Source organism: Spermophilus citellus, assembly GCF_964194105.1.
Source record: "Spermophilus citellus genome assembly, chromosome: 4".
Lineage (NCBI taxonomy): Eukaryota > Metazoa > Chordata > Mammalia > Rodentia > Sciuridae > Spermophilus > Spermophilus citellus.
Genome location: NC_138185.1, coordinates 13,052,522 through 13,076,994, shown reverse-complemented (window position 1 = coordinate 13,076,994; position 24,473 = coordinate 13,052,522). Strand labels below are relative to the sequence as shown.

Here is a 24,473-nt window from a genome sequence, read left to right as displayed (position 1 = left end):
TCTGAGGCCTTGAGTGGTGGGTAGGGCCTGAGCGCCCACTTCTCCCACTGCAGGGCAAGCCCCCCGCCAGAGCTCCTAGGACCAGACGCCACAGAAGCTTCCAGCCTGTCTCCTTGGGCCTCTCAGCACCAAGGGGAGAGGACACTTGGTCAAGGGAACCCCCTGAGATGCACAGGGCCCTGGGGACTTGCTGGACAGCTGCTCTCACCCTCCAAGGTGCATGGCTCGGAATCTTCCAAGAGAAGCCCTGGGTGACCCGCAGCAGCAGCCCTGCCCCCTCCCCCTGCAGGGACGCACGGGCAGCCTCGCTCCAAGCACCATCCGCCAACCAGGCGCATCAGGGCCATGCAGGGTGGTCAGGCACGGAGGGCCTTGGCTGCTGGGGATCTCTGGGCTCTGAAGGTAAGAGCTCCCAGGCGTGAGGGGCCTCCCCAAGTCTGAGAAGCCTGTTTCCCTCCAAGGAGAAATCCTGGGGCCCCTGTGTCAGGACCCTACTATGTGCAGGAACCCACGGTGTCCCTGCAGCTGGGCATGAGGCTTCTGGGGCTCAGGTTCCTAATCAGCATCTTCCTCTTTGCAGCATAGAAATGGTCTTAGTGGCTTTACAAGGCTCCCCGGGGCACATCCCGGAGACCCTGGTGCTGTCAGCCCCTTGAGTCCCCTGGGAGGCAACCCTGAGGCCCAGGCGAGGCCATAAGGGGACGTAGGCCCAGGCCCAGGACAGTCCTGATACTAGCTATGTGTAGACCCACTGAGGGAGACAGAAACAGCAGCCTAGATTTCTGCAGACTCTGGGGCCCCTTGTGTTTCCTGAATCACCAGCCCACAAACCAGCTGGGCTCTGAGCGTCTGCCTTCAGAGAGCGCCATTCAGAAACCGCTATTGACAGACGCCTCTGCCTAGCAGCCTGCCCCCCACCTCTCCAGGGTTCCTCCTTGGTCAAAGTGCAAATGGATCTAGAGGTCGGAGTGGCCCACAGCTTTATCAGGAGAGGCAGGGAGAGATGGAGAGGGAGCTCTGGGAAAAGTCAGGTTGTCACCAGGCAGGTCCGGGAGATAAACCGATTGGTGGCAGGCAGCCAGCCACGGACAGACCCTCACAGTGGGGCACAAAGGACCCTGTGGTCTGCAAGACAATCCACTCCCAAGCAGAGCTGTCCCTTCTGGGCAGTGGATGGGCACTGTGCATCCTGCCCTCGCCCTAACCATGCTGCAGAGTGGAGCCAACACTGGGCGGAAACTGTAGCTTGGGGAGAGGTTCCCAGGACAGCCCTGGACACCTCTGGCCAGTGGCCACCAGCAGGACTGGCCCAAGACCACAGACTCAGGGAGGGCACCTTCCTGAGTCACACCTGGGACTCGCCGGCAGCCTTTGCAAGGGGCAGGGAAAGAGGTAGCCCTCAGAACAAAGCAAAGGGACCCTGGCTGGGGGACATGGGGTCAGCTGCCAGGGGCTGGTGGCTGGGGAGGCAGGCGGCAGGAGGGGAGGGAGGATGAAGTGAGGGTTAACTCTTCACCCCTCCCGAGCCAGTCAAGGTGGCCACGGATGAAGACCAGGCCCACTCACACCATGTCCAGATGACAGAGTGACCACAGATGGAAGGTGCCTCCCTGGAGCGTACCCCACCCCTCGCAGAACTCCTCTAACAGTCACAGTGACCAGTGAGGTGCCCACCAGCACTGCACGGGCTCAGCTAACCTAGCGATGGCTCTCTGACATGCCACTGTGAACACACACACTCTACAAAGGAAGAATCTGAGGGTCAGACAGGAACCACTGCCCTGGGGTCACAAAGCTGATCAATGACAATCGAAGAATTCAAACCCAGATCCAGGTCTCGTTCATTTTCTTCTCTTGAAGCGAGGGCTGTGGGCCCAGCAATCCCACCTCTGGCACAGGTCAGCTGGGCTCTCCTTTTACTGCAGCCCGGGAGGGCGGGGCCCAGGGGAAGCACCCCCATGACAGACAGCATAGCCCTGGGCTGCTCGGATGCCTAATCAAGACCCTGTAGGCTTTGATTTGCATTTCTCTGACTGCTAGCGACGGTGAGCATTTTTTCATATACTTATTGATTGATTGTATGTCCTCCTCTGAGAAGTGTCTGTTCAGGTCCTTGGCCCATTTGTTGATAGGGTTGTTATCTTATTGTTTAATTTTTTGAGTTCTTTGTATACTCTGGATATTAGGGCTCTATCTGAAGTGTGAGGAGTAAAAATTTGTTCCCAGGATGTAGGTTCCCTGTTTACCTCTCTTATTGTTTCTCTTGCTGAGAAAAAAACTTTTTAGTTTAAGTAAGTCCCATTTGTTGATTCTTGTATATAACTCTTGGGCTATGGGCGTCCTATTAAGGAATTTGGAGCCCGACCCCACAATATGTAGATCAGAGCCAACTTTTTCTTCTATCAGACGCAGAGTCTCTGATTTGATATCTAGCTCCTTGATCCATTTTGAATTGACTTTTGTGCATGGCGAGAGAAAGGGGTTCAGCTTCATTTTGTTGCATATGGATTTCCAGTTTTCCCAGCACCATTTGTTGAAGATGCTATCCTTTCTCCATTGCATGCTTTTAGCCCCTTTATCAAATATAAGATAGTTGTAACTTTGTGGATTAGTCTCTGTGTCCTCTATTCTATACCGCCTGATTCACACTTCCTGCTTAGAATTGCTTTTGCTATTCTGGGTCTTTTATTTTTCCATATGAATTTCATGATAGCTTTATCTATTTCTATAAGAAATGCTGTTGGGATTTTGATTGGCATTGCGTTGAACCTGTAGAGAACTTTGGGTAATATTGCCATTTTGATGATGTTGGTTCTGCCTATCCATGAACAGGGTACATTTTTCCATCTTCTAAGATCTTCTTCTATCTCTCTCTTTAGGGTTCTGTAGTTTTCATTGTATAAAACCACCCTAAGATACCATCTCACTCCAGTAAGATTGGCAGCCATTATGAAGTCAAACAACAATAAGTGCTGGAGAGGATGTGGGGAAAAGGGTACTCTTGTACATTGCTGGTGGGACTGCAAATTGGTGCGGCCAATATGGAAAGCAGTATGGAGATTCCTAGGAAAGCTGGGAATGGAACCACCATTTGACCCAGCTATCGCCCTTCTCGGTCTATTCCCTGAGGACCTTAAAAGAGCATACTATAGGGATACTGCCACATCAATGATCATAGCAGCACAATTCACAGTAGCTAGACTTTGGAATCAACCTAGATGCCCTTCAATAGATGAATGGATTAAAAACTGTGGCATTTATACACAATGGAGTATTACGCAGCACTAAAAAATGACAAAATCATGGATTTTGCAGGGAAATGGATGGCATTAGAGCAGATAATGCTAAGTGAAGCTAGCCAATCCTTAAAAAATAAATGCCAAATGTCTTCTTTGATATAAAGAGAGCAACTAAGATCAGAACAGGGAAGAAGAGCACGAGGAAAAGATTAACATTAAACAGAGACGAGTGGGGTGGGAGAAAGGGAGAGAGAAGGGAAAATGTATGGAAATGGAAGGAGACCCTCATTGTTACACAAAATTACATATAAGAGTTTGTGAGGGGAAAGGGGGGAAAGAAAACAAGGGAGAGAATTAAACAACAGCAGATGGGATAGAGAGGGAAAATGAGAGGGAAGGGGAGGGGGGATAGTAGGGGTAGGAAAGGTAGCAGAATACAACAGACACTAATATGCCATTATGTAAAAATGTGGATGTGTAACCGATGTGATTCTGCAACTTGTATTTGGGGTAAAAAAGGGGAGTTCATAACCCACTTGAATCAAATGTATGAAGATGATATGTCATGAGCTTTGTAATGTCTTGAACAACCAATAAAAAAATAAAAAATAAAAAATAAAAAGACCCTGTAGGCAGGAGGCGCCACGAGGCTGGGTTTCTCTGAGTCGGATGAAATTCCACTTCCCAGGGAAAGCTGGGCTCCCCGTTGGGTCTGGGCTGGCCTCACAGCGTGGCCCGGGCAGGCCCAGGGCCCTGGGCTCAGAAGCGGCAGTCAGTGCTCCACGGTGCCCGTTGGACACTCAGGGCTGCTGGACCAGAACATCCACATGCTCTCTGGGCACTGGCCACAGTCGTACACGGGCCCTCCTGCCCCTCTGCCCAGGGAACGTGAAAACCCAGGGTTCGGCCCAAGTGGAACATTCTGGATGCCCTGGTCTCTGTCCACACTGGTCACCCAATGAAGCCTCCTTGCATAGGGCCTGAAGCAGGGCAGATCTGCAGGCTCTGGCCAGGCTGGAGGCCCTGAGGCTGGGCCTGCATGGCCAGGTGCTGCTGGGAGCAGGCCCTGCTGTCCCTGCCACTCACGGGCAGACCTGGCCAGCCTCCCTTCCAGACCAGGAGTCCCCCTCTCCCCAGGGCCCTCTCTCCTTTCCCTCACCCTCCTCTGAAAGGGGCTTTGAGTACCCCGTCCCCTTAGCCAGTGCCCTGGCTCCAGGACCTCCCCTCGCTGTCCTCTCCCCGGTGGTGTGGGCAGGGAGGGGGGAGTGCCACGCTGCTGGTCTTCTCTCCCTAGCTGAGAGCACTGCTGTCTGCACCCGGAGCTCTGCTGTCTGTACCGGGAGTACTGCTGTCTGCACCCGGAGCACTGCTGTCTGCACCCGGAGCACTGCTGTCTGCACCCAGAGCACTGCTGCCTGCACCTGGGAGCACTGCTGTCTGCACCCAGAGCACTGCTGTCTGCACCTGGGAGCACTGCTGTCTGCACCCAGAGCACTGCTGTCTGCACCCGGAGCACTGCTGTCTGCACCCGGAGCACTTCTGTCTGCACCCGGAGCACTGCTGTCTGCACCTGGGAGCACTGCTGTCTGCACCTGGGAGCACTGCTGTCTGCACCCGGAGCACTTCTGTCTGCACCCGGAGCACTGCTGTCTGCACCTGGGAGCACTGCTGTCTGCACCTGGGAGCACTGCTGTCTGCACCCGGAGCACTGCTGTCTGCACCCGGAGCACTTCTGTCTGCACCCGGAGCACTGCTGTCTGCACCCGGAGCACTTCTGTCTCCACCCGGAGCACTTCTGTCTGCACCCGGAGCACTGCTGCCTGCACCTGGGAGCACTGCTGTCTGCACCCGGAGCACTGCTGTCTGCACCGGGAGCACTGCTGTCTGCACCTGGGAGCACTGCTGTCTCCACCCGGAGCACCTCTGTCTGCACCTGGAGCACCGCTGTCTGCACCTGGGAGCACCGCTGTCTCCACCCGGAGCACTGCTGTCTGCTCCTGGAGCACTGCTGTCTGCACCTGGAGCACTGCTGTCTGCACCCGGAGCACTGCTGTCTGTACCCGGAGTACTACTGTCTGCACCTGGGAGCACTGCTTGTCTGCACCGGGAGCACTGCTTGTCTGCACCTGGAGCACTGCTGTCTGCACCCGGAGCACTTCTGTCTGCACCCGGGAGCACTGCTGTCTGTACCTGGGAGCACTTCTGTCTGCACCCGGGAGCACTTCTGTCTGCACCCGGGAGCACTACTGTCTGCACCCAGAGCACTGCTATCTGTACCTGGGAGCACTGCTGTCTGTACCTGGGAGCACTTCTGTCTGTACCTGGGAGCACTGTTGTCTGCACCGGGAGCACTTCTGTCTACACCCGGAGCACTGCTGTCTTCACCTGGGAGCACTACTGTCTGCACCCGGGAGCACTGCTGTCTGCACCTGGGAGCACTGCTGTCTGTACCCGGAGCACTGCTGTCTGCACCTGGGAGCACTGCTGTCTGCACCCGGAGCACTTCTGTCTGCACCTGGGAGCATTGCTTGTCTGCTCCTGGAGCACTGCTGTCTGCACCTGGGAGCACTGCTTCTGCACCTGGAGAACTGCTGTGTGCACCCGGAGCACTGCCATCTGTACCTGGAGCTTCTCTACCCCCACACCGCCCATGCATTCCCACGTCGTCTGGAAACTCCACATGTCCAAGAGGACCCTCCACCAGCCCCACTGAAATCCCAAGCCCCAGGGCAGACATGTGACTCAGGTCCACCTCTCTGCTGTCCCCGGGCTCAGTGGCTGGTTCAGGGGTGGAACACGACCCTAACCCACTGCCTTGGCAATTGAGGGAAACTGTTGGGAAGAAAGAATCTCAGTTTCTGTTGGAAGGAGAGGTGGGAGGTAAACCATGAGCTGCCAGGCACGTCTGGAGAAGGCAGAGCCAGAAGCGGCAGAAAGGATATCAGTGTTGGAAGCCAAGAGCATTTCAGTTACACAGAATTTTTTCTAAGGCCCATGGAGTCAGGTTTTGTGTCACTCACTCATGACAGAAAGCACCCTTATCCATATGCTGACTCCCTCGGTGACGAAAGCTTCAGCCACACGGATGTGAATCCACACTTGATTCCCAGACAGTGTCCAGGATTAGGAGAATTCCCAAAGATGGCTGAAGGAAGCCCTTGGAAAGGGCCGGAGCCTCTTGCTAAGTTTCCTTCCTGAGGCGTTGTAGCTGGGAATCCCGCCCAAGAGAGCCCTTGCCACTCCTCACAAGGCAGAAGAGGCCCGCCCCGCCATGCCTGGTTCGCGGGAGGCTGAGATGACTCCGGGACCCTCCTGGAGGAGGTGCTCTGTGGAATGCCCTTCCCACGCGGAAGTTAGTTACCCGACTGAGGGTCATCAAGGGGAGATGGGCCTGGGGCCTGGCCTACGCAGGTGAGCTCTCAAAAGGGATTGTGCCCTGCTGAGAGGCAGAGTGGACAGGCCTGAGGACGGGCCCACGTGGCCAGGACCTGTGAGCCACCTCTGGAAGCTGAGAGCAGTCCCGGCCAACAGCTGGCAAGATGGTAGGAGAGGCCTGGTGAGCGTGGGAAGGGGTCTGCACACATGGTCACCAGGAGGACCTGAACGGAGCCTCCAGCTGCACTTGCTCTTCATTGGCTTTAAATGACCGATTCTGGAGGTCACAGGCCATGCATGGCCAGCGTCCCCCTGGTTTGCTGTAGATGACCTCTGACTTGTGGGTCATGATGACAGAGGTGGCTCGGTTACTGCTCAGGGACCCGAGGGCTGATTTTGCTGAGGACGCTGACTGCACTTGGGCTGCAGACGTCCCCTGGTGACTGGAGCAGAAGGCAATCTTGGCCTCCGTCCTCCCCTTTGCTGCCTTAACCTTTGGCTCAGTTGGGCTCGGCTCTGCCTGGAGACACGTTGAACTTTTGAGAAATGTTTTGTCCAAACTGTAACAAGAGACTAAAGTGACCCAGACTCGCCCCCTCTCTCTCTCCCCCACTTCAAGGCTCCAGACACCTACAGCCGCCATGACTGGAAAGGAGAGGGGAGGTGGCACTGAGTGCCCGGGAGACCCCCAGATGGCCTGAGTGCCCCTCCCCATGCCAGCCCGTCCCTGAGCCGCGTTATTCCTGCTCTGCTTCTGCCACCCCCAGCCCGGAGCTGGGAAGCTGCTCAGTGAGCTCAGCCCCTCCTGCCCGTCCCTGGCCGCTGAAGACACCGTCCCCCCACAGTGGCCTCTTGGGTGGGTCTCTGGGCGGGTTCAGGGGCACTGATAGCCAGAAGGCGGCCTTGCCAGGCTCTGGGCAGAGCTCAGCTAAGTGGCTCCTGCCCCTGCCCCTGCCCTGGGACGAGGAGGCGACAGCCGGGGTGTGGGATCCCTTCAGAAGCACCTGGCAGGGGTGGGCCAGGCAACCATGAGCCCTGAGCCACTTAGAGCGGGTGACAGCTCCTTTGGGGACAGGAGGGGCAGTGAGCTCCTGGCCCCCTGGACACAGCCTGGGCTCGCTGTGCCCATTGAGCGTGGGATTGTAGCCTGGCAGGCGGCGAAGCCCAGTGGCTGTCACCTGAGGGGTCCGCCGTTGCTGTTGTCACTGCTCTGTCACTGCTCTGCAAGGCTCCGAGTCTGGTCCCTGCACCCCCGGGCTGTGGCCATGGGCCTCCCCTTCCCCTCTGTGACCTGTTTCCTCCTCTGCAGAAGGGACAACAGAGCGGGGCAGAGGCTCGAGCTGCGTGGTGGGCTGTCGTGGGGGGTGAGTGGACTCCGGGGTGGGCAGGCTGGGCGCCGGTACCTGGGAGCCTTGGCCTCACTGTCCCAGGACAGGCGAGCGGTGGCTTACTGGCCAGAGGGACTTGAACTTGAACGCTTGGTCCTCTGGAAGACGCAGACACCAAGGCTTTCCCTCTGGACAGGAGGTGCAGGCTGGAGACCGTCGGCCCCTCTCAGCCGCGAAGCCCTTGCACCCGCCTCGAGCTTGGCCTCCACTGGGGCCTGGGGCGGACCCTGACTGAGGCGGAGCTGGGACCCTGGTCCCCTCACCCAGGGTGTGTGCTGGGAAGTGCTGGGGCTGGGATTGAACCCAGGGTTCCTTGGCTCCACGGCCTGGGCCCGTGTCGCGCATCGAGCAGCAGCTCCGTGTCCTAAGGAGGGCGGAAAGCCAGCCAGAACCAACCAGGGGTCAAGTGTCGTGAGTGTAAGTGGTAGGGGGCGGGCAGGGCACACCTCACTGGAAGGACGGCATTCAAACACCAAGAAGACAGTGAATGAGCCATGCAGCCCCAGGAAGTGCATCCCAGAGTGAAAAGCCCATGCAAAGGTCCTGGGGTGGGAATGTGCCTGCCTTGAATGAGGAACACCAAGGGAGCGTTCGACCTGTGCTCTGTGGCCAGGCCCTGCCTCGGGGACCAACGTCAGTCCTACTGTCATCTGCCTTATTTGCCAGAGATTTCTTTTCTTTTTCCTTTTTGGTACTGGGGCTTGAACTCAGGGGCACACAACCACTGAGCCACATCCCAGCCCTATTGTCTTTTATTTAGAGACAGGACCTCACTGAGTTGCTTAGCTCCTCACTTTTGCTGAGGCTGGCTTTGCACTTGCCATCCTCCTGCCTCAGCCTCCCGAGCCGCTGGGATTGCAAGCGTGCGCCACCACACCCAGCTAAAGTTTCTTAATTCAAATCCCTGAGAGAGATTTGATTGGCTCAGCTCACCTGCTGGTGCCAGTGACCTGCTGCCCTTGGGTCATGTGTCCACCCATGATCAATAGCTGGGCCCATCGGAGGCACAGAACACGGCTGCCTGAGTGAGCCTTGGGTGGTGGCTTGCAGGTGGTGGCAGTGCTGGTGTGGGCCATGGCTCCGTGATATCTTCACTTCCTGTACAGATGAGGCGGCCACTCCCAAATAGCCCAGTCACTGTCACTGAGTCCCCAGCCTCAGGGCACAGACCCACCTCGCCCTCAGAGATACCCGTCTCTGCATCCGCAGGTGTAGGACAGTGGCGGCTGCTGTGAGCGTCCCCAGGCCATGCATGCTGGGACACAGGGACAGACAACAGGCAGGGTCCCTGGGTCCTAGCAACAGAGACGCGGCAGTGACCGGTCTTTGCAGGAATGATTGTCTAAGCTGACTCAACCTGTGTGAAGCAGGAGACCCCAGGAGCCAGGGGATTTACAACAAGAGGACAGAGGGCCCTCTTGGACGCTCCTGGGGAGCAGGACTGGGCTGGGCCTGCCAGGGAAGAAGGCGGGGACCCAGGAGCAGCGCGTAGCACTGAGGCCGCCTCAGCCACAAGAGAAAAACCAAAGGAAGGCGCAGGGTGGGGTGGGCGACAGGGCCAGGCTGAGGAGCAGAGGCCGGAGAGAAGCCCGGCAGCCCAGGAGAGCTGAGGGAGGGGCTGGGTGCGGCTGGCAGAGCCCCGGGCAGCAGAGTGGCCACCGGCCCTGGCCCACAGCCAGGCCATGCAGGAAGCCAGCCTAGGGCAGGACCTGCTCCGGGGAGGAGGAGCCCTGGGGATCCATGGCAAGGCCACCCCTGCCGTCCCCCCAGAGGCACTAAACTCTCCGTCACTGCCCAGAGCAGCAGGGTGCTCTGCCAGCTCCAGCTGCGCCTGGCGTCCCGGGAGCCTGCTCCACCCGTCTCACACTGGCTCTCAGGTGATGCCACCCGGGCCCCACGGGCTCCGCCCTCTGTCCCTCTCTCCTGGCCACTCCCTCCCACCCACAGTCACAGTCACGGTCACGTCCAGGCCGGTGGCACCACCACGTGCCAGCACTTCCCTGGGGGGTCCTGCCCTCTCAGCATGCCCACTGGGTATGTCCTCTCATCCCAATTCTAAGGTGTCGCACTGGGCCAGAGAGTGTCCCCCGATCAGGTTCACCCGGAGCCTTGGGAGGGGGCTTGATCAGAAGTGGGGTCTCTGCAGGTACAGCTGGGGGAGAGGGGTCAGGCTGGGTCAGGGAGGGTGCTAAGTCCAGTGACCGTGACAGGGAGCTGCGAGCCAGACACTTGGAGGAACCGGGCGAGGGTGGAGCCTTCGGGCCTGGACTGGGGGAGGGTCCAGCTCACGCTGACCCGGGGTCAGAAGGTCGCCACGAAGAGGCCTCCTCAGAACCGGCCTGGCAAACGGCAGAGCCGGTGAGGGAGTGACCAAGTGAGCTGGACCCTCTGCAGTGTCACCAGGGCACAGCCCTCGAGGGGAGCAGATAAGAATGCGGCTTCCAAAGTTCCGGTTCCTCTTTCGCAACCAAAGCGCCCTGGTGACCTCTGTGGCTGGGCGGCAAGTCCCCTCTCAAGACGGTGCAGAGAGAAGGCCCAGAGGTCAGGGCCGCAGCCTCAGGCCAGGTGGCTCTCAGGCTGGTGACCCCTGGCTTTTCCTCTAGCAGTTGGACACAAGAGGCCCACCTGGCCCAGGAGGCTGCTGTGAGGTCAGGGACTGGCGTGTCCAGCTGAGCTCGGCCCCTACCCGGCTCCACGTCTGCACCACCAGCTGCTGTGCTGTGGGGAGGGCCTCACCGTCCCCCCTTCCTGGGCCAGCGTGGGTGTCTGACTCCCACCTGGGCCCTGGCCGAGCCATCCAGGGTCCACCTCCACATGGGCTGCCTGAGCATGCAGTGCTGGGTGTCCCCTGGCCCATGACCGGCTCCACTGAGGAGGACACAGAGACACGGGCCCTGTCCCCGGCCAGGAGGCAAAACAGCGCAGTGCTTTCCTGTAGGGGAGGGACAGCTCACGGGGTGCCCAGTCTGGGGGCCCGAGCTGACCGTTCCCTCCGTGGCCATCTTCCGGGGGAGAGGGCACATCCAAAGGCCCCCAGCCTCACCCTCCCAGCCCAGGCGAGTGGCGAGCACCGGCAGAAGCCTGGTAAAAATCACAACCTGATACCCCAGCGGTCCCCAGGCCAGGACCTCGAGGAGAAGATGGACTCTCACCACCTGGAGAAGGTGGACTCTCACCTCCCTGCCCAGGAGAGATGACGGCCACACCAGCAGCCAGGTCAGGCTCATCACGAGTGAACCCCGAGCCCACGGGACAGCTGCCTGGGGCGGCCAGCTTGCTGGCCCTGGGACACAGCAGGCAGCAGCCACGGGGTGAAGCGGGGGCCGGTGCACAGGAGAGCGGGCGCCAGGGCTGCTGGGCCTCCCAACAGCCAGCAGAGTGGTTCCCTTGCCCTGCAACAGGTCATTGTCCCTGTCCCTGGCCTGGCTATGCCTGTACCTGGTCTGTCCTTGAGCCACCTGGGGCCGCCAGGCGTCTCAACCCATGCTGACGGCAGTCATTGTGGTCAGGAGACCAAGGCCCAGAGACAGCAGGGAGCACGCTCAGGGTCACACAGGACCTGGTGGCTGAATGGGTGATTAGTCTCTTGTCTCCTGGGCTGGACTCTGCCCAGCTCCTCAGGCCGAGGCCCAGGCTGACTGAGAAAGGCCCGGCTCAGGCCAGGTGCCTGCGAGCAGCGTGTGCCCACGTGTGTGTGCCTGTGCCCAGTCCCTCCACTGAGGCACAGGGTAGAAGAAGCATTTACAGCAAGGCTCCGGGTCCCTCTGGCTTCTTGCCATGCGGGTTCTGGCGTCAGACAGTGTCTCTGGGCACACTTCCCAGGATGGGCGGTGGTGGTCACCCCTCAAGGTCCTCCTGACGCTCTGGTAGCGCGGCGCCGTTTGCAGGAAGCACCGTACCAAGAGCTTCGTGTGCCAGGCCTGCCCATGCTCACAGCAGCCCCGCGTCCACGTACGGGTGGGAGCCCTCAGAGCCCCCAGGTGCCCAGCGGGTTTTTAAGGTGCCGATTCTCCCCGTCCTGGAGTCGCAGCCCTTTGCGGGTGGCTGTGCTGCTGCCCCCATTGGAGGTGACCCCTGGACCCCGGCTGGCCTGGGGACCTGCTTTGCAGCTGGATCCCAACAGGGGATGCTGCACCCCCCCAAGGCCTCGAGCAGCCTGGACACTGCCCTCTCCCAGGCCCTGTGGCCATCAGGAGGACAGATCTGCAGAGGACGAGAGCCACGTTGCCCAGCTGTCCCGCCACCCTGGACGGCACCAGAACAAAGCCTGCAGCCCAGTCACCACTGACTACAGAGGCAGGGACCCTCAGGCCAGGGCCATCCAGCCCCGGTGCCAGCTGAAGTGCTGGCTGGTGGCACCGTGTGTCCGAAGCAGCTAACTTCTAGGGTGACTTGTCACACAGCACGAGGCAGCGGGTACACCCACCTCACACGGCGGCTGAAGGCTGTGCTGGGACCCACCCGGGGCTGCTCACCCAGGCCCCCACCTTGTCACCCCAGAGGGACCCAGGCCATGAGAGCCCACAGCCACCAGGATTGCCTGCTCTGGACTCTCCTGCCTAGGGCCGGTCTCTCCTGGGGAGCACGCCCCACTCCAGGATGAGCCCTGGTGTCCCCTGGCCTCCCCCGGAGCTTCTCCTGCCCCCAGGCAGCAGGTTCAGAGGTTGGCAGAACCTGAGTTTCCACCGACGTAATAGCAGCCGTGATGAAAGCCAGCTGACAGGTTTAAAAATAGCCCCTCGGGCTGCCAAGGTGCCCGCTCCTGCTCAGAGGGAAGCCAGCCCCAGGGCAGGGCTGCCATCACCAGGGGGAGCAGCAGCTGCCACCTGCCCCGGGGTCTTGGGAGCCCAGAGGACGATGGGGAGTGCCCCGGGAGCCTCCCTGAGGAGCCCGAGGAGGCCAGGCCCTGCCCTGCACACAGACAGGGACGGTCCAGGAAGCCCGGAGGCCCTCAAACTCTTGCCCTGTCCCCTGCCCGCTCTCTCTTTTCTTTTGTCCCCTCTGTACTTAAAAGCTTGGGCAAGTCCTGAGCCGGACGCGGTGGTGCAGGCCTGAAGTCCCAGCAGCCCGGGAGGCTGAGGCCGGAGGAAAAGGGCTGCAGGTTCAAAGCCAGCCTCAGCAACTCAGGGAGACCCTAAGAAACTCAGGGAGACCCTAAGAAACTCAGGGAGACCCTAACAACTCAGTGAGACCCTAACGACTCAGGGAGACCCTAACGACTCAGGAAGACCCTAAGGACTCAGTGAGACCCTAACGACTCAGGGAGACCCTAACGACTCAGGGAGACCCTAAGGACTCAGAGAGACCCTAAGGACTCAGAGAGACCCTAACGACTCAGGGAGACCCTAACGACTCAGGGAGACCCTAACGACTCAGGAAGACCCTAAGGACTCAGGGAGACCCTAAGGACTCAGGGAGACCCTAAGGACTCAGTGAGACCCTAAGGACTCAGGGAGACCCTAACGACTCAGGAAGACCCTAAGGACTCAGGGAGACCCTAAGGACTCAGGGAGACCCTAAGGACTCAGGAAGACCCTAAGGACTCAGGGAGACCCTAAGGACTCAGGGAGACCCTAAGGACTCAGGGAGACCCTAAGGACTCAGGGAGACCCTAACGACTCAGGGAGACCCTAAGGACTCAGGGAGACCCTAAGGACTCAGGGAGACCCTAACGACTCAGGGAGACCCTAAGGACTCAGGGAGACCCTAAGGACTCAGGGAGACCCTAAGGACTCAGGAAGACCCTAAGGACTCAGGGAGACCCTAAGGACTCAGTGAGACCCTAACGACTCAGGGAGACCCTAACGACTCAGGGAGACCCTAAGGACTCAGTGAGACCCTAACGACTCAGGGAGACCCTAAGGACTCAGTGAGACCCTAACGACTCAGGGAGACCCTAAGGACTCAGGGAGACCCTAACGACTCAGGGAGACCCTAACGACTCAGAGAGACCCTAACGACTCAGGGAGACCCTAAGGACTCAGGGAGACCCTAAGGACTCAGGGAGACCCTAACGACTCAGGGAGACCCTAAGGACTCAGGGAGACCCTAAGGACTCAGAGAGACCCTAAGGACTCAGGGAGACCCTAAGGACTCAGGGAGACCCTAAGGACTCAGGGAGACCCTAACGACTCAGGGAGACCCTAACGACTCAGGGAGACCCTAACGACTCAGGGAGACCCTAACGACTCAAGGAGACCCTAAGGACTCAGGGAGACCCTAAGGACTCAGGGAGACCCTAAGGACTCAGGGAGACCCTAAGGACTCAGGGAGACCCTAACGACTCAGGGAGACCCTAACAACTCAGGGAGACCCTAAGGACTCAGGGAGACCCTAACGACTCAGGGAGACCCTAAGGACTCAGAGAGACCCTAACGACTCAGGGAGACCCTAACAACTCAGGGAGACCCTAAGGACTCAGGGAGACCCTAAGGACTCAGGGAGACCCTAACGACTCAGGGAGACCCTAAGGACTCAGGGAGACCCTAACGACTCAGGGAGACCCTAACGACTCAGGGAGACCCTAACGACTCAGGGAGACCCTAACGACTCAGGGAGACCCTAACGACTCAGGGAGACCCTAAGGACTCAGGGAGACCCTAAGGACTCAGGGAGACCCTAAGGACTCAGGGAGACCCTAACGACTCAGGGAGACCCTAACAACTCAGGGAGACCCTAAGGACTCAGGGAGACCCTAACGACTCAGAGAGACCCTAACGACTCAGGGAGACCCTAACAACTCAGGGAGACCCTAAGGACTCAGGGAGACCCTAACGACTCAGGGAGACCCTAACGACTCAGGGAGACCCTAAGGACTCAGGGAGACCCTAAGGACTCAGGGAGACCCTAAGGACTCAGGGAGACCCTAACGACTCAGGGAGACCCTAACGACTCAGAGAGACCCTAAGGACTCAGGGAGACCCTAAGGACTCAGGGAGACCCTAAGGACTCAGGGAGACCCTAAGGACTCAGGGAGACCCTAACGACTCAGAGAGACCCTAACGACTCAGGGAGACCCTAAGGACTCAGGGAGACCCTAAGGACTCAGGGAGACCCTAAGGACTCAGGGAGACCCTAAGGACTCAGGGAGACCCTAAGGACTCAGGGAGACCCTAAGGACTCAGGGAGACCCTAAGGACTCAGGGAGACCCTAAGGACTCAGGGAGACCCTAACGACTCAGGGAGACCCTAACGACTCAGGGAGACCCTAAGGACTCAGGGAGACCCTAAGGACTCAGGGAGACCCTAAGGACTCAGGGAGACCCTAAGGACTCAGGGAGACCCTAAGGACTCAGGGAGACCCTAACGACTCAGGGAGACCCTAAGGACTCAGGGAGACCCTAACGACTCAGAGAGACCCTAACGACTCAGGGAGACCCTAAGGACTCAGTGAGACCCTAACGACTCAGAGAGACCCTAAGGACTCAGGGAGACCCTAAGGACTCAGGGAGACCCTAACGACTCAGGGAGACCCTAACGACTCAGAGAGACCCTAACGACTCAGGGAGACCCTAAGGACTCAGGGAGACCCTAAGGACTCAGGGAGACCCTAACGACTCAGGGAGACCCTAACGACTCAGGGAGACCCTAAGGACTCAGGGAGACCCTAACGACTCAGGGAGACCCTAACGACTCAGGGAGACCCTAAGGACTCAGGGAGACCCTAAGGACTCAGGGAGACCCTAAGGACTCAGGGAGACCCTAAGGACTCAGGGAGACCCTAAGGACTCAGGGAGACCCTAAGGACTCAGGGAGACCCTAAGGACTCAGGGAGACCCTAAGGACTCAGGGAGACCCTAAGGACTCAGGGAGACCCTAACGACTCAGGGAGACCCTAACGACTCAGGGAGACCCTAACGACTCAGGGAGACCCTAAGGACTCAGGGAGACCCTAAGGACTCAGGGAGACCCTAAGGACTCAGGGAGACCCTAAGGACTCAGGGAGACCCTAAGGACTCAGGGAGACCCTAAGGACTCAGGGAGACCCTAACGACTCAGAGAGACCCTAAGGACTCAGGGAGACCCTAACGACTCAGAGAGACCCTAAGGACTCAGGGAGACCCTAAGGACTCAGGGAGACCCTAACGACTCAGGGAGACCCTAACGACTCAGAGAGACCCTAACGACTCAGGGAGACCCTAACGACTCAGGGAGACCCTAACGACTCAGGGAGACCCTAACGACTCAGGGAGACCCTAAGGACTCAGAGAGACCCTAAGGACTCAGGGAGACCCTAACGACTCAGGGAGACCCTAACGACTCAGAGAGACCCTAACGACTCAGGGAGACTCTAACAACTCAGGGAGACCCTAAGGACTCAGGGAGACTCTAACAACTCAGGGAGACCCTAAGGACTCAGGGAGACCCTAACGACTCAGGGAGACCCTAACAACTCAGAGAGACCCTAAGGACTCAGGGAGACCCTAACAACTCAGGGAGACCCTAAGGACTCAGGGAGACCCTAACAACTCAGGGAGACCCTAAGGACTCAGGGAGACCCTAAGGACTCAGGGAGACCCTAAGGACTCAGGGAGACCCTAATGACTCAGGGAGACCCTAAGGACTCAGGGAGACCCTAAGGACTCAGGGAGACCCTAAGGACTCAGGGAGACCCTAAGGACTCAGGGAGACCCTAAGGACTCAGGGAGACCCTAAGGACTCAGGGAGACCCTAACGACTCAGGGAGACCCTAAGGACTCAGGGAGACCCTAACGACTCAGGGAGACCCTAACGACTCAGGGAGACCCTAACGACTCAGGGAGACCCTAAGGACTCAGGGAGACCCTAAGGACTCAGGGAGACCCTAAGGACTCAGGGAGACCCTAAGGACTCAGGGAGACCCTAACGACTCAGGGAGACCCTAAGGACTCAGGGAGACCCTAAGGACTCAGGGAGACCCTAAGGACTCAGGGAGACCCTAAGGACTCAGGGAGACCCTAACAACTCAGGGAGACCCTAACGACTCAGAGAGACCCTAACGACTCAGGGAGACCCTAAGGACTCAGTGAGACCCTAACAACTCAGAGAGACCCTAAGGACTCAGGGAGACCCTAAGGACTCAGGGAGACCCTAACAACTCAGGGAGACCCTAACGACTCAGAGAGACCCTAACGACTCAGGGAGACCCTAACAACTCAGGGAGACCCTAACAACTCAGAGAGACCCTAACGACTCAGGGAGACCCTAACGACTCAGAGAGACCCTAACGACTCAGAGAGACCCTAACAACTCAGGGAGACCCTAAGGACTCAGTGAGACCCTAACAACTCAGGGAGACCCTAACAACTCAGAGAGACCCTAACGACTCAGGGAGACCCTAACGACTCAGAGAGACCCTAAGGACTCAGGGAGACCCTAAGGACTCAGGGAGACCCTAAGGACTCAGGGAGACCCTAAGGACTCAGGGAGACCCTAAGGACTCAGGGAGACCCTAAGGACTCAGGGAGACCCTAACGACTCAGGGAGACCCTAACGACTCAGAGAGACCCTAACGACTCAGGGAGACCCTAACGACTCAGGGAGACCCTAACGACTCAGAGAGACCCTAACGACTCAGAGAGACCCTAACAACTCAGGGAGACCCTAAGGACTCAGTGAGACCCTAACAACTCAGAGAGACCCTAAGGACTCAGGGAGACCCTAAGGACTCAGGGAGACCCTAACGACTCAGGGAGACCCTAAGGACTCAGGGAGACCCTAAGGACTCAGGGAGACCCTAACAACTCAGAGAGACCCTAAGGACTCAGGGAGACCCTAACAACTCAGGGAGACCCTAAGGACTCAGGGAGACCCTAACAACTCAGGGAGACCCTAACGACTCAGGGAGACCCTAATGACTCAGGGAGACCCTAAGGACTCAGGGAGACCCTAAGGACTCAGGGAGACCCTAACGACTCAGAGAGACCCTAACGACTCAGAGAGACCCTAACAACTCAGGGAGACCCTAAGGACTCAGTGAGACCCTAACAACTCAGAGAGACCCTAAGGACTCAGGGAGACCCTAAGGACTCAGTGAGACCCTAACAACTCAGAGAGACCCTAAGGACTCAGGGAGACCCTAAGGACTCAGGGAGACCCTAACAACTCAGAGAGACCCTAAGGACTCAGGGAGACCCTAACAACTCAGGGAGACCCTAAGGACTCAGGGAGACCCTAACAACTCAGGGAGACCCTAACGACTCAGGGAGACCCTAATGACTCAGGGAGACCCTAAGGACTCAGGGAGACCCTAAGGACTCAGGGAGACCCTAACGACTCAGAGAGACCCTAACAACTCAGAGAGACCCTAAGGACCCAGGGAGACCCTAACGACTCAGGGAGACCCTAAGGACTCAGAGAGACCCTAACAACTCAGGAAGACCCTAAGGACTCAGAGAGACCCTAAGGACTCAGAGAGACCCTAACAACTCAGGGAGACCCTAACGACTCAGTGAGACCCTAACAACTCAGAGAGACCCTAAGAAAATCAGGGAGACCCTAACAACTCAGAGAGACCCTAACGACTCAGAGAGACCCTAACAACTCAGGAAGACCCTAATGACTCAGAGAGACCCTAACGACTCAGAGAGACCCTAACGACTCAGGGAGACCCTAAGGACTCAGGGAGACCCTAACGACTCAGAGAGACCCTAACGACTCAGAGAGACCCTAACGACTCAGGGAGACCCTAAGGACTCAGGGAGACCCTAAGGACTCAGGGAGACCCTAAGGACTCAGGGAGACCCTAAGGACTCAGGGAGACCCTAACGACTCAGGGAGACCCTAACGACTCAGGGAGACCCTAAGGACTCAGGGAGACCCTAAGGACTCAGGGAGACCCTAACGACTCAGGGAGACCCTAAGGACTCAGAGAGACCCTAACGACTCAGAGAGACCCTAACGACTCAGGGAGACCCTAAGGACTCAGGGAGACCCTAACGACTCAGGGAGACCCTAAGGACTCAGAGAGACCCTAAGGACTCAGGGAGACCCTAACGACTCAGAGAGACCCTAACGACTCAGAGAGACCCTAAGGACTCAGGGAGACCCTAACGACTCAGGGAGACCCTAAGGACTCAGGGAGACCCTAACGACTCAGGGAGACCCTAACGACTCAGGGAGACCCTAACGACTCAGGGAGACCCTAACGACTCAGAGAGACCCTAACGACTCAGGGAGACCCTAAGGACTCAGGGAGACCCTAAGGACTCAGGGAGACCCTAAGGACTCAGAGAGACCCTAAGGACTCAGGGAGACCCTAACGACTCAGGGAGACCCTAAGGACTCAGGGAGACCCTAAGGACTCAGGGAGACCCTAAGGACTCAGGGAGACCCTAAGGACTCAGGGAGACCCTAAGGACTCAGAGAGACCCTAAGGACTCAGAGAGACCCTAAGGACTCAGGGAGACCCTAATGACTCAGAGAGACCCTAAGGACTCAGGGAGACCCTAATGACTCAGGGAGACCCTAAGGACTCAGGGAGACCCTAATGACTCAGGGAGACCCTAACGACTCAGGGAGACCCTAAGGACTCAGGGAGACCCTAACGACTCAGGGAGACCCTAACGACTCAGGGAGACCCTAACGACTCAGGGAGACCCTAACGACTCAGGGAGACCCTAAGGACTCAGGGAGACCCTAACGACTCAGGGAGACCCTAACGACTCAGGGAGACCCTAACGACTCAGGGAGACCCTAAGGACTCAGGGAGACCCTAATGACTCAGGGAGACCCTAACGACTCAGACCCTAACGACTCAGGGAGACCCTGTCTCTAAATAAAGCACCAAAAGGGCTGGGGTGTGGCTCCGGGGTCAAGTGCCCCTGGGTTCAATCCCAGTGCAAAAAAAAAAGAAAAGGTGTGATCTTAGGCTCGTGACTTCGCCACCGGCTCAGCCTCAGTCGGCTCATCTGTGAAATGCAGCCCCTGCCTGCTGGGTGGCCCTGGGGGTCCCAGGGAGGGAAGAGCTGACCAGGTCAACACGAATCAGCTGCTGACGGCTGTGGAGAAGGCGGGCCGCACAGGAAGAGGCTCCGCTCTCCCCTGGCCTGGCCCCAGTCCTGCTCTCCCTTCACCCTGTCCCCCTGTCTTCCTCATGCCACTGACCTGTCCCCGCAGGTGAGGACAGATGAGGACCTGCTTTGCCACCTCCCTGCCAACTCCCACAGGAGTGCTCCTTGTGGCTGTGTCTCCGCACCCAGATGGCACCTGGCACAGGACGGGTGCTCAACAGATACCTGCTGAGTGACCATAGGAGCCAGTGGTCATTGTCCCCATGGTACCTGAATCCGAGGCTCCAAGGTGTTGGCTGGCCTCAATCAGTGCACAACTCTGAGCCGTCAAGGAGACACAGTTGGGGGGAGAGAAGTCCCGCCTAAATTCCCAAAGAAGGATTATGAACCAGTTGCCCTGGCAAATGAGGCCCCATTCTCCCCTGTCTCCTGGCCCGCTTCCGCAGTCAGCATCTTACCGGCCAAAGGCAGTCACACACACACTGTGTGGCCTTAGATAACTCACACGACCTCTCTGGTGCTCAGTTCTTATTTGTCAGACAGAAAGTTGAGCCGGGTGCACATGAGCAGGATGTCCTTCGGCTCATTTCCCTCTGTTCTTCACACCGGGCACCAGCTCGGGCAGGGGGTCCTCACCACATAAATAAGGACAAGTGTACTTAGGACATGGCAGTCGGGTCGGGCTCTGGAGCTATCTCCAGAGCGCATTCCTCCTCTGTCCACTGCGGAGAAAGAGCAACTGCCAAGGGCAGAGGAGGTGTCAGCATGTGGCTCATGAACAGAGGACGAGTGGAGCCTGTGGGCAGCGCCGAGGGCAGCCCCCCACACACTCCCGGGAAATGTCCTCTTCCTACTTCAGAAACGAAGGAGGGTGCTGGGGATGTGGCTCAAGCGGTAGCGCGCTCGCCTGGCATGCGTGCGGCCCGGGTTCGATCCTCAGCACCACATACCAACAAAGATGTTGTGTCCGCCGAGAACTAGAAAATAAATATTAAAAATTCTCTCTCTCTCTCTCTCTTTTTCCCACTCTCTCCCCCCCCCTTCTCTTTTAAAAAAAAAAAAAAGAAACGAAGGAGAAGGTGTGGCAGGATTCCCCTCGTGGGAAACGCTGACGGCTGGCGGTCACCTTGGCCTCCATCCCAGCCTCAGCGGAGATTTCGGTGGACACCAGCTCCCAGTCCTGCCCACACGGTGGGTCCCGCCCCTCCAGGTGGGCAGGAAGGCTGTGGGTCCCTCTGTCCCTCTGTGCGAACACTGTCCCAGGTTCTGAGGACCCTGGGAATGAGCCAAACCCAGTGCCCATCCTCGGGGAGCAGATGGAGAAGCTTCTGAGCGAATCCCCAAGGTTCCAACAGAACAGCTGTGACCCCCGGGGGGCACGGTCCAGGGATGGGGGCGTCTAGTGACAACCGAGAAATTCTGCCTCTAGCAGTGCAGGCCCCGGGGCCGAGTCAAGGGGACGCTCCAGGGCTCTCAGGAGCTGGCCGGCCCTGCCCACCTGCGGCTCTGCCCACTGCCTGTCTGGCCATGGGGACATCCCAGGTGTGACAACCTCCCACACTGTCCTGCCAACGCTGCCAGCCAAGCCCAAAACAAGCCCCACAGAGGGACTCGCCCCACCCAGCTGAGCGTCCAGGAGCGCCCTTTATCAGGGGCCGTGTGTCCCCACCTGGAGCTCCCACTTCCACGACAGGGTCACTTTTACAGACTTCTGCAGAAGCCCTGCCCACCCTGGAGGTCTCCATGGATCCAGCCGAGCAGCAGCCTTGGTGACACCCACCTTCAAGGGTGGGAGTGAGCAGGGGGCTGCCCAGTCACATAGGCAAGCTGCCAGCCAAGGACGGGACGGCCGACTCGGTGGGACGAGGGCCCTCGGAAGGGCCTCCTGCCCTCATGCCCTCCTGCTGCCGTCTTCAAAGCCCAGGTCCTTTTTGAACCAAGGTCCCCAGTTTTAGGGTGTGCTCTGGGCCCCCATCCTGGGCGAGGGACTCTAGGGCCTGGCAGGGGTCCCCATTCCCACGAGTTCCTGGAACTCTTGAGGAGCTGGCAGAGAGGGGCCCCACCAGCCACCTCCCGCCACACGGCCAGGCCACACTCTAGGATCACTCGCCCGCCAGGCCAGGACCGCCACCTCGACGGCGGTGCGTCTAGTGTCCCTTACACACACACAGGGGCACGCACCCCCACACACTCATAGTCACACATGGGCACACCCGGTCACACACTCCCTCACACAGCGTCACACACCGTCACAAGCACACACAGGAGAGAGCTGACAGCTGCCCCACTCTGGGAGTGGCAGGGACCTCGCCGTCACCCAGGACCCAGCAGGATGCAGAAGAGGGCAGCCCCAGTATCAGGCGGAGCCCCCCTCTCCAGCTCCAGGAAGAGTAGGACCCCAGGGTCTGGCCCGACGCTCAGGCAGCCCCCGGGGCCCCACGTATCCGGCCCCCCCATCCCCGCCGCCACCTGGAGACGGCGAGCGGTGGACCCGTCTGAAGGATGGTAAACTGAGGCTCAGCGGGCAACACGGGCACCTTGCTCTGACACTTGTCCCCCACCACACACTGCAAGATGGCTCCCTGGGGGCCACGTGAGGGGGTTCACAGGGCAGGCCCCTCATCAGCCAGTGTCGCGCCCTCCCTCGTCCCTCTCCCCAGGCATGGGGTGGGGGTAGGTCCCTGCCTGGGCCCTCAGTTTGCCCTGGAGACCCTGGCCCTATCCCAGCCCTTGGCCAACCTTGCCCTTTGACCCCAACCACCAGGCCCAGGGAAGGGGCTGGCCCTGGGTCACACCCAAACCTCTGGGTGGGGCAGGGGAGCAGGGAAGGGGACCTTCTGACTCAGCCTGGGGCTCCCAGCTGCACGGGGTCCCTGGGGTCCCTGGGTCTCTCTCCACTCGCCCTCTCAGAGATGCAGAGGAACATTCCCAAGCGTCTAAGTGGAGGCTCCAGGGGACACGGAGAGGTCTGGGCTGCCCCTCAGCTGGGACTGCCTTGGAGCGGCCTGAGGGCGAAAGCTCATAGGGTCAGCTGGCTGGGCGGGCAGCCCAGGGTGGAGGAACGGACAGGCAGGCCACCGCCACAGCCCGGCTACCCGCATGTGAGCCTGCCCAGGCCCGCTGCCCAGGCCTTATTTGGTAAGAGCCTGTGCCGGCCTGGCCACTCAGGCTGCCAGCTGACAGGACACAAGGAGGCTCTGAGCGGGCCCAAGGGCCAGCCAGGCAGGGCAGCCCACGGCTGCCCACCTGGCTTCCTCATTCTGGCCCTCGGCCCTGGGCAGTAGGTTTGGAGGCAGGAGATTCTGAGGGTCAGTGTGGTGGCAGATGTCCCCCCAGATGGGGAGAGGGAGCCCCCAGCTTTTGCCTATATAAGGCTGGGCACGGTGGCGGGTGCCTGGGGCTGGCCCCGGGCCCCAGAGGTATTGTCTTAAGAGGGTGTCTGGCTCCGGGGCTGAGGCTGAATTCCTGCAGAACCTGGCAGGGAATGGTTTGACAGGCCAGACACCGTGCCGGAGTCTCCGGGGGAGCCCGCCGGCAAGCGCCAGGCCCGTGGGCACGTGACCATCAGCCGCTGCTCCAAGGGGCCTCCTGCAGGGGGCAGGGGATCACTGGGCAGGGGGCAGGGGAAGGCAGCAGAGCCGCCCTCTGGGCCTGTCCTGGTGGGCAGGAATGTGGGGGTCCTGAGGGCCAGTGGAGGGCGGTGGGGGATGCCTGGTCCCAGCAGCAGGGCTGCTCCAGGTCTGCCTGGCCAGGTGTGGAGGACAGACCCTGCGACGGTCACCTCTTGGTGCCTCTTGAAGCCCGGGCAGCTGGGTGCTCCTCGGGGCCTGAGGCCTGGGGGGAACCAAGGTTCAGGAGGAGGGGCTTCCTGCCTGCAGCCTCCAGGGACTTGCAGGTGATGTCCACTCGCTCGTCCACCCAACAACATCCTGAGCTCCCTCCCCTCTGGGCCAGGCACCAGGCTAGGGCCACAGCGAGCCAGCCCAGAGGTGACCTGTCTCTCAGAGACAGACATTCCTTCAAATAAGGGGGACAGGGAAGGCCTCTGCACGTGGGCAGACTTGAAGCACAAAGAGGGGAAGGGACCAGTCCTGGGCAAGGGGACTCATGCCCCAGGCAGAGGGAGCTGCACACACAAAGGCCCCGGGGCAGGGAGCGCCATCCGTCCAGGTCAGGACACCAGCACGTGGGCCAGGAGCAGGGGGAGCGGAGGCCATGTAGTCAGAGCTCACGGGCCCTTCCAGGCCTGTCGGGGTCGGGGTCCAAGAGGGGTAGAAGCTGGCTTTGAAGCAGGTACCTAAGGGACAGTCACGCGCCGATGGCTCCTCGCCGCTCCGTCTGCTGGCTCACTTTCTTGTCAGATGTCCACATCCCCAGGGGACGCCATCCTTGTGCCCATTTTGTCAAAGAGGAAAGAGGCCCCAGAGGTGGGGTCACTGGGCTGGGGCAGGACAGGGACTCCCTTGGTGCTGTTTGTGCCA

At 59.3% G+C, this 24,473-nt stretch overlaps 1 long non-coding RNA gene across 1 annotated transcript; it reads right to left on the bottom strand.

The window, feature by feature from the left end:
- Positions 1-3,845: 3,845 nt before the first annotated feature.
- LOC308648020 lies at positions 3,846-9,059 on the bottom strand. Its single transcript, XR_014021759.1, has 3 exons — positions 8,936-9,059; positions 5,799-8,366; positions 3,846-4,917 (listed from the first exon to the last, which is right to left on the bottom strand). It is a non-coding gene; the product is annotated as an uncharacterized lncRNA (long non-coding RNA).
- Between the last annotated feature and the right edge of the window lie 15,414 nt (positions 9,060-24,473).